General features: G+C 40.0%; 1 long non-coding RNA gene across 1 annotated transcript; it reads left to right on the top strand.

Moving 5' to 3' along the window:
• Window positions 1-4364: 4364 nt before the first annotated feature.
• LOC138950389 (uncharacterized) lies at window positions 4365-5202 on the top strand. Its single transcript, XR_011450641.1, has 2 exons — window positions 4365-4504; window positions 4988-5202. It is a non-coding gene; the product is annotated as an uncharacterized lncRNA (long non-coding RNA).
• The last annotated feature ends 3786 nt before the right edge of the window (window positions 5203-8988 follow it).

The following is an 8988-nucleotide window of genomic DNA, read 5'->3' as shown; positions in this document are numbered from 1 at the left end:
ATCTACAATCATATAGAGCGATTTTTTGACAAAAGACTACAGTTGAATTTATAATAATTTTTGTAATGATTCATGAATTTTTAACCGCATATTCATTAATCCTTATTTCAAAAATTGATATAAATTCAACTGTAGTTTTTTTGTCAAAATATCGTTCTATATGATTGTAGATAAAAGCCTTGTGTATCTTTGTGCCAAATATTAACCCTTAGACATATGTCGCGCTACTTTACCTATAAGGTCACCTGGTTGTCATGACATATGTCTCGCTACTGGCTCAGTCTGTTTGGTTGGTTCCGATTACCTCCCATGGATGCGAAAACCTATATGACCGTTTTTCTTTATTTTTCTCTCTGTTAATTCACCAGTGGCTATGTAACATGTGTTACAGAATTGCACCGGTGTAAGTGTTAAGCATTTCTGATGTATAATGTTGCTGTAAAACCGTTTCCTAGAAATCCAATATGGCGCTGTTTATGCCAGTTTCCATAGCGACAGCTATCTATTTCCTTTACTATTCGCAAATTTTTCATTTCTTTTTATAAGTCACTTCAATAACTACCCAGAAAATTTAGTTGCTCCATGTATTTTCCAAGTTTTGTTTTGGTCATTTTAGTGCCGCTCATTGCCTTAAGCTAGCCCAATCTCTGAGTCAAATAGACAAACCGTGGTGTGTTGCAATGCTGTGTGTGTAAAAACAAAGACACAAATCTTAATTTCCATGCCATCTCTGCCCTTAAGTGCGTGTTTTGTTGTTTGTTAATAGCTAGCGCAATCTCTGATACAAATAGAGTTTGCTTGTTTGCTTAACGCCCAGCCGACCACGAAGGGCCATATCAGGGCGGTGCTGCTTTGACATATAACGTGCGCCACACACAAGACAGAAGTCGCAGCACAGGCTTCATGTCTCGCCCAGTCACATTATTCTGACACCGGACCAACCAGTCCTAGCACTAACCCCATAATGCCAGACGCCAGGCGGAGCAGCCACTAGATTGCCAATTTTAAAGTCTTAGGTATGACCCGGCCTGGGTTCGAACCCACGACCTGCCGATCACGGGGCGGACGCCTTACCACTAGGCCAACCGTGCCGGTATACAAATAGAGACAAACTGTGATGTGTTGCAATGCTGTGTGTAAAAACAAAGACACAAATTCTGCATTCTCTCTCTTATCCTTTTTATTGTAAACAAAAAAAAAGAAGAAGAAATGTACATTTTTAAAAACTGTACAAGAAATAGATTACTCTTTGAAAACATGACCCTTGAAAAAAGAGAACATTACACTGTAGTCAAGGGAGGTAACTGTCATCTTTCATTCTTTCAACTTTCACTGTACAAAGCTCAATGTACCTACAAGCACTGTTGAAAATACAAAAAACAAAGACTGATTATCTAAACATTCACATGTCCTCTCAACTACTGTTGAAATATTATAAAAGACACGAGACTCATGATCAAAACTGAACATTCACATTATAACTCTCAACTAATCAGTCTTCATGAATTTAAGGCATATTTGGAGTAAAACAAACTACAGTCAGAAACAAAGACTTTGGCAGTTACAATTCAAACAGGGGAAAAATTCCTTATAATTATAAGGAAGAAAAATATGCTGAAAAAGTGGGCGTCTAATTCACAAATAAACAAGCGACAGAATCGTTTTCGCAATTCCTCTACAAGCAAGTGCTTATTGCTCGTGATAGCAAACACATCACGGGCAATGTCTACCACAAAACATTAATCAGAAAATAATCCTTCCACAACAACTATCTTATGCTAATGAAACTTAAACACAGTCTCTCCCGTGTTTCTGATTCAGCTCACAATCTCACAATCTAGCCAGGCTTTCACATAATCCATCCACTTAGACATATTCCAACAAGCAACAGTCTGGGTAATTTTTGACCACAGTGGGAATCTTTCTATGGATCAATTTCTCAACTGATACTGGTGTCAGTCGGCAGCATTATTTTGTAAAAAAAAAAAAAAAATCCTCCTGCACAGGAAACAGTGAGGCGTTGATTTTTGGTATACGCCCAAGTGGGAATCTTTCAATAAATCAATTTCTCAACTGATACTGGTGTCAGTCAGCAGCATTATTTTGTAAAAAAAACAAAAAAAACTTCTGCACAGGAAACAGTGAGGCGTTGATTTTTGGTATACGCCCAACTGGGAATCTTTCAATAAATCAATTTCTCAACTGATACTGGTGTCAGTCAGCAGCATTATTTTGTTACAAAAAAATGCCACTGCACAGGAAACAGTGACGCTGTTGATTGTTGGGAAGTTTCCAAGTGGAGAGATGGTCGTTTCCCATGTAAAATCCTGGCCAGAACAGAGATTAGATTGGGAGTCAAACCACTTATACGTGTCTTTTAGATCCACCGAGACATTTTACATGCATATTTTTAACACAATTACAAACTCAAAGATGGCAGAGCGAAGGTGGGAGACAAAAAATTGGCAGTTGTCAAAACCAAAGATCAGATCATTCATAAAATTCTGCACAGAATGCCGCTCTAATAAAGCAAAAATCAAGCTCTTGCAATTGCATGGAACTGTTAGGTCCCGCCGGATAAATAAAATAACTTTGTAGTTAAAGATACGTCCTTCCTTCACGTGTGAACAGTCATGCACACCTCCACAGATCTGTACAGGATTTGACATGGAATAAGAGCATACTTCCACTCAGACACATACCACAAATCAACACTTTGGCTGATTTCTGCGCAGAGAGGGACTCTCTCGCTGCATTAATCTGTCAGTTTGAAGTACTGGGGTTGGTCTAACCAAGTCAGCAGAAAGTTCTCTCTGTAGCTGTCAATCAAGAAATTCGGTAAGTGTCCAAGCAGAACGATAGTCTTATCCCATGAAAAAGCCTGAACGAATCCTATGATGATTTACAAGATAGCGGACACTGGGAGGAGTACGCCCTAAAAGCAGTATTAATTAAACACAATGCCGACAAAATGACACAGACGCAACTTACAATTTTCATTTTTTTTAAAAAGATGGCTGTACACAACATAGATCACCGCGAAGCACATGAAGCTCTGACTACGAAGCATCAACAATGCAAAATAAGGCCTTTCTTGTCATCAACAGTATGGCGGGGTAACAGGGGGGTGTAACAAGGCAGATCATTTAAATAATGCAGCAAGGAATTCAAGCACAGTCTCTCACACCAGTCGGAGTCAGACAGCAATTGCCAATGCAGCATTGGCAACATAGTTATACAGTGGAATCCTCCCTTTAGACAACCCGCCCCCCGTTTAACCCAATAACCCCTGGATCGTCCAAATGGTTGTGAGGCCCCTGCAAGGAAAGGACATCTCCCTCCCATACAAGGACACATTCTGTTGTTCCCTTTGTCTTTATCCTGACTAAAAAATACCTGCCATGAAAGGCCACCTGCAAAAACTCTTTCTTTCTTTATTTATTTGTTGTTTTACGTCGTTTTCAACCACAAAGGTTATATCGCGACGGGGAAAGGGGGGAGATGGGATAGAGCCACTTGTCTATTGTTTCTTGTTCACAAAAGCACTAATCAAAAGTTTGCTCCAGGGGCTTGCAACGTAGTACAATATATGACCTTACTGGGAGAATGCAAGTTTCCAGTACAAAGGACTTAACATTTCTTACATACTACTTGACTAAAATCTGTACAAACATTGACTATATTCTATACAAGAAACACTTAACAAGGGTAAAAGGAGAAACAGAATCCGTTAGTCGCCTCTTACGACAAGCTAAGGAGCATCGGGTAAATTCTTCCCCCTAACCCGCGGGGGGTATTTACAGAGTTTATGAACTGAAAAATCAAAATCTTACAAATTGGGAAGTCTTAAATTAGGGGTTCCACTGTAACTGACAAGAAAAAGGTGAGAGGTTGTGGTGAATTCATTGCCAGTCACAGGCAGAGTGAGACAGACTCCCTACAAAAATATTGTTAACACAGGTCAAAATGCCCAACATGGACACAGGCAATGCTTCTAATTAATAAATTTATTAATTAATAAATACATCAACTATTGCCAAGGGATAGACAGCTAAAGTTAAGGATGTCACCTATCTCAACCAACAAAATTCCAAATGTGAACCATTCAAGGATGTTTCCTACTCCAAAAAATCAATTACGTACTAGTTTGATTCACAATTCTAGAAATAAAATAAAATGTCACAATTAAACACAAGCGTATATTATCATTCAGAGCATGAACACTCGTTGACTCAATAACTCATAATGACGCTAGGATATTTTTTAGCTAAATTGCCATTATGTTTCTTGCTTAAAAATATTTTCGTACAAAAGCTCAAACAAAACAGTTTGCTTCTTTCAACACCAGAACAAGAAAGATGTAAGGACGCATCTTCCTGAATAACCTTTGGGGCCCACTCTGCCTCACGGTCTCAGATTTGGTCAGGTTTTTACATGGGATAAGACCATCCCTCCACTTGGTCACATACCAACAATGAACACAAATGCGATCTGTTTTTGATAGGTGTTTGTTTGTTTATTTGTTGCTTAACGTCCAGCCGACTACGCAGAGCCATATCAGGACGAGGAAGGGGGGGATGAAGGGGGCCACTTGTCAAGCGATTCCTGTTTACAAATGCACTAACCCATTACTTGTGTCCCAGCAGGCTTTAGTAAAACTAAATTAATACCTACTGGAAGATTACCAGTTTCCAGTATGTTAAAATAGGCTTAACCTATCTACTGCTGGACTTACATCAGAACACTAACAGATTAAACTATACATGAATCGCAAGACAAGCGGCAAGAGAAGAGATTTTTGGAAAAAATACAGGTGAATGAGCAAGAAGGCAGAAAAAAGAAAAGAATTCATGAAGAAAAAGAGAGCATGACAGGAAAGAGGAACCAAAAATCTACCTAACAGCAAACTAGAAAGCTCCTGCGGTTCCAAAAACAGGAGGGGCCTTTAATTTCATAACCGCAGTGCCCCACTGCGGGATTTTGATAGGTGGAGTGGGCTTCAAATTTCACTTTAAAAAAGAATAATCATGACTTGTTGCTGTCTTTGAAGTTCTAAAAGTAAAACCATTCGATAGTTCTTGCATGTCATTCATTCTACCTTTTCGTTTAAAGTGGGGAGAGGGGGTAAGGTGAGTTGGGCGTAAAGAGACGATGTCACAAGGAACGATGCTACCCAGAAGCATCTAAAAAAAAAAAAAATTACATTTCACTCTCGACACAAACACACATACACAAAACGAATCACACAACAAGTTGAGCATAATGTCAAAGACTCCCACTACGGGAGTCGCTAGTTAAGCACAATGTACATTGGCAAAGCAGTGTTCCACATCATTCAACATAAGAAAAATACCTAGCAAAACTGCCGATCTCGTTTCTTGAGTTAGGCACTATTTTTTATGATACAGGACTTGTTTTGTGAATGTGAAAGTATGCAAAAGCTCTTTGTGGGGATGTTACGCAGTTTTGCTGATTGAAAATGTTGCTGTCAGCTCTTTATCTCCCATTTATGCAGCTGTCAACGCTCGAGATAGGCAGTTTGCAACTTATAACTAAAATGAGAGAGGCAGATTGTTCAGAAACCAAACAAGTTTTAGGGTTCAAAAACATCAAAAAATGACATAGGCAATTATCTTATGAGCGTGACGATAAGAGGTATAAGACTTACCCCCAGATGCCAAAAACCAGGTAGGGCAAACAGGCACAGAAACGTACAAATCTTGTATCAAGGAGGAACTCGTACAGTGTTCATGCTTAGCAGCTTGTCTACTATTGAAATCCAAACACAGATCGACTGCTAATGTTCTTCTTCTTCTTCTTCTGCGTTCGTGGGCTGAAACTCCCACGTACACTCGTGTTTTTTGCACGAGTGGAATTTTACGTGTATGACCGTTTTTACCCCGCCATTAAGGCAGCCATACGCCGCTTTCGGAGGAAGCATGCTGGATATTTTCGTGTTTCCTTAACCCACCGAACTCTGACATGAATTACAGGATCTTTTCCGTGCGCACTTGATTGGTCTTGTGCTTGCGTGTACACACGAAGGGGGATAAGCCACTAAGCAGGTCTGCACATAAGTTGACCTGGGAGATCGGACAAATCTCCACACTTAACCCACCAGGCGGCCGCGACCGGGATTCGAACCCTCGACCTTCGGATTAAGAGGCCGACGTCTTACCACCCCGCCCGTCGCTAATGTTCTTAAATCTGTGACAGGGGAGGCTAACGCTCCTTTCACAACGGACTCTGCACCCGGGTTGTTGGCCTTTAAAGTCAACACCTGTGGTTTGTTGAGTTCTGTTTGTGATGGGGTCTGGTGGTTTCCAATTGTCTGTATGTTCATGGAAACCTTCGGGTTTGCATAACAGTTTTTATAGGGCTAAGAAATTAGCCCTAATATTTTCAAACCTGTTTGATTGCACTTCGCTTCCCGAGGTGATCGTAGTGTTTCGGCACACGGTTACAAATCCATAACCAAAACTGAAACTTTTCACATGCGGCAAATGACAAATAAAACACATCTTCAAGGTTTAAAATCGTCGATTGTTTACTTTGCAAATAAAATACCGTTTAGACACGCGCAATAGCCTAGAGGATAAGACGCTTGCCTCCCTTGCAAATCCCGACAGAATAATTACCGGAAAATGTCTATTTTGGTCGTAACGTTGTCGTGTCTAACCAAGGAGTATACATGTAATCATTTCATTTCATTTCATGTTCATTACTTTATTGTCCCATCGCTGGGAAATTCGGGTCGCTTCCTCCCAGTGGAAAGCTAGCAGCAACGGAGTCGCGCTACCCAGGTGTCTGCGTGTTTAGGTGTATTCAGCCACCTGCACTTATGGCAGAATGACCAAGGTCTTTTACGTGCCATTGTGGTAACACGGGGGTGGGACATGGCTTCCGTCTCTGGGTCTGCACATAAAGTTGACCCGTGTCCGTCCCGACCCGAATTCGAAGTCCAGTGCTCTACCATCTGAGCAACCAGGCCCCCACTCTTTATGTTACAATGATGGGGAACACTGCCCAGAAAAAAACAGGTCAACAAGTGTGTCGCCATCAGGCAAGTCACTGTGCAAAACTCGCCATCAGAACTCTTTGGCACTCTCTCAAAAAGCATCACTCACAAAACTCTTTAAAATTACAAAGTGGCACCGGCATCAGTTCTGTGCACGAAATACAGCGGCACCTGCAATGTGTGGCCCCTTCCATGAGAGGACACCTCCCTTTAAAAGGACACCTTCGGTTGTCCCTTTTCTATTTCTTTCTTTCTTTCTTTATTTGGTGTTTAACGTTGTTTTCAACAACGAAGGTTATATCGCGACGGGGAAAGGGGGGAGATGGGATAGAGCCACTTGTTAATTGTTTCTTGTTCACAAAAGCACTAATCAAAAAATTGCTCCAGGGGTTTGCAACTTAGTACAATATATGACCTTACTGGGAGAATGCAAGTTTCCAGTACAAAGGACTTAACATTTCTTACATACTGCTTGACTAAAATCTCTACAAACATTGACTATATTCTATACAAGAAACACTTAACAAGGGTAAAAGGAGAAACAGAATCCGTTAGTCGCCTCTTACGACATGCTGGGGAGCATCGGGTAAATTCTTCCCCCTAACCCGCGGGGGTTTTTATCTCGACAAAAAAATCCGTCATGACAGGCCACCTGCACTGTAGGGACACTTTTGTCCTTGTCCAAAGGGTGTCCTTTCATGGCAGGTACCACTGTAGGAGCTTATCAATCAGAACTTGAACTCACAATCTTTAACATGCAAGCACAGCAGTACATTTTCAGATTCATATGAGCTTCATCTTCAATTATCATAACGGAGAATTGTAAATTTATTTTAGAAAACCAATTTACAACAGGATCAACAACCTTTGGGGGGAAACTAAATGTACCGATTCTTAGTAAACATCAGCAAACATCAGAATTGCATAAGACACACAAATCTAAACTAGAATGAATAAACTTGCAGGTCTACCAAAGCATGCTCTCCGAATACGAATAAAATGTAAATACAATTGTTTTTTTATAAAGTAAAATCAGAAAAAAAGCGTATCCCAGCATGCATACTGACTGCCGCAGGAAGGAAAGACAACTCACTGTCATGAAAAGCAGAGTTAAAATGGGCAACGTCTACCCACAGTAAAGTCATCTGTACTATCACATGTCCAAATACAAATCTAGCATTTGGAAAAAAAAGCCAAAAGACCCAGCCTTCATTCAATGCAACATTTTGATTACTCACACAAGAGCTGGCCAGATTTAAGATTGTATCAACTTACCATGTTTCAACTTCCTATGTATCAACTTCCTACATGTGCGTGTCTGGTTTTTTTTTGTGCCTGTGTGTACTTGTTTTAGCATTGTGTGTTGTAAGATGATTTGTTATTAATCATCTTTTCAATTGTGTGTGTGTGTGTGTGAGGGTGTGTGTGTAAAATATGTGCCCTGTCCAACCCTTCCCCCAATCCAAGGAACACAATCATTGGTCACACAACTTACGCCTACAACTTCTCACTGTATATTTTCAAAGAAAGACAATTCAAAATTCATGCCAATGCGCCTGAATAAAAAGATCTAAAACCATTTCAGATTCAAACCAGGGGAAGAAATGAATAAATTAAACTGAAGGTGTAAAACATGCTCTTCAGTCTTTGAAGGCATACACAATACAAAAGGAGTTCGCAGTCACTTTTAAGAAAACAAGGCACTGATGTATATTCTATCAAAAAAGAGAAGCTTCAAAATTATGTGGTTGCTGGCAGGCATACAAAAACTACATCTGAAATATTAAAAAATAAAACTGCAAGAAAAGGAAACAGAAAATGTTACATTAAAATCCATAAGGTAAAATAAGTAAGCAGAATACCGGCAGTTGATTCATACACACAAATTTTTCAATTACTAAGAAAACCAAATAAATTATGTTTGAATACAATAAAACAAACTGAGATATATGTCTCCCCGGACATACCAA

The sequence above is a fragment of the Littorina saxatilis genome, linkage group LG16, assembly GCF_037325665.1.
Source record: "Littorina saxatilis isolate snail1 linkage group LG16, US_GU_Lsax_2.0, whole genome shotgun sequence".
Lineage (NCBI taxonomy): Eukaryota > Metazoa > Mollusca > Gastropoda > Littorinimorpha > Littorinidae > Littorina > Littorina saxatilis.
The sequence above is the reverse complement of the archived record's forward strand: the minus strand, read 5'-3'. Positions and strand labels throughout refer to the sequence as shown.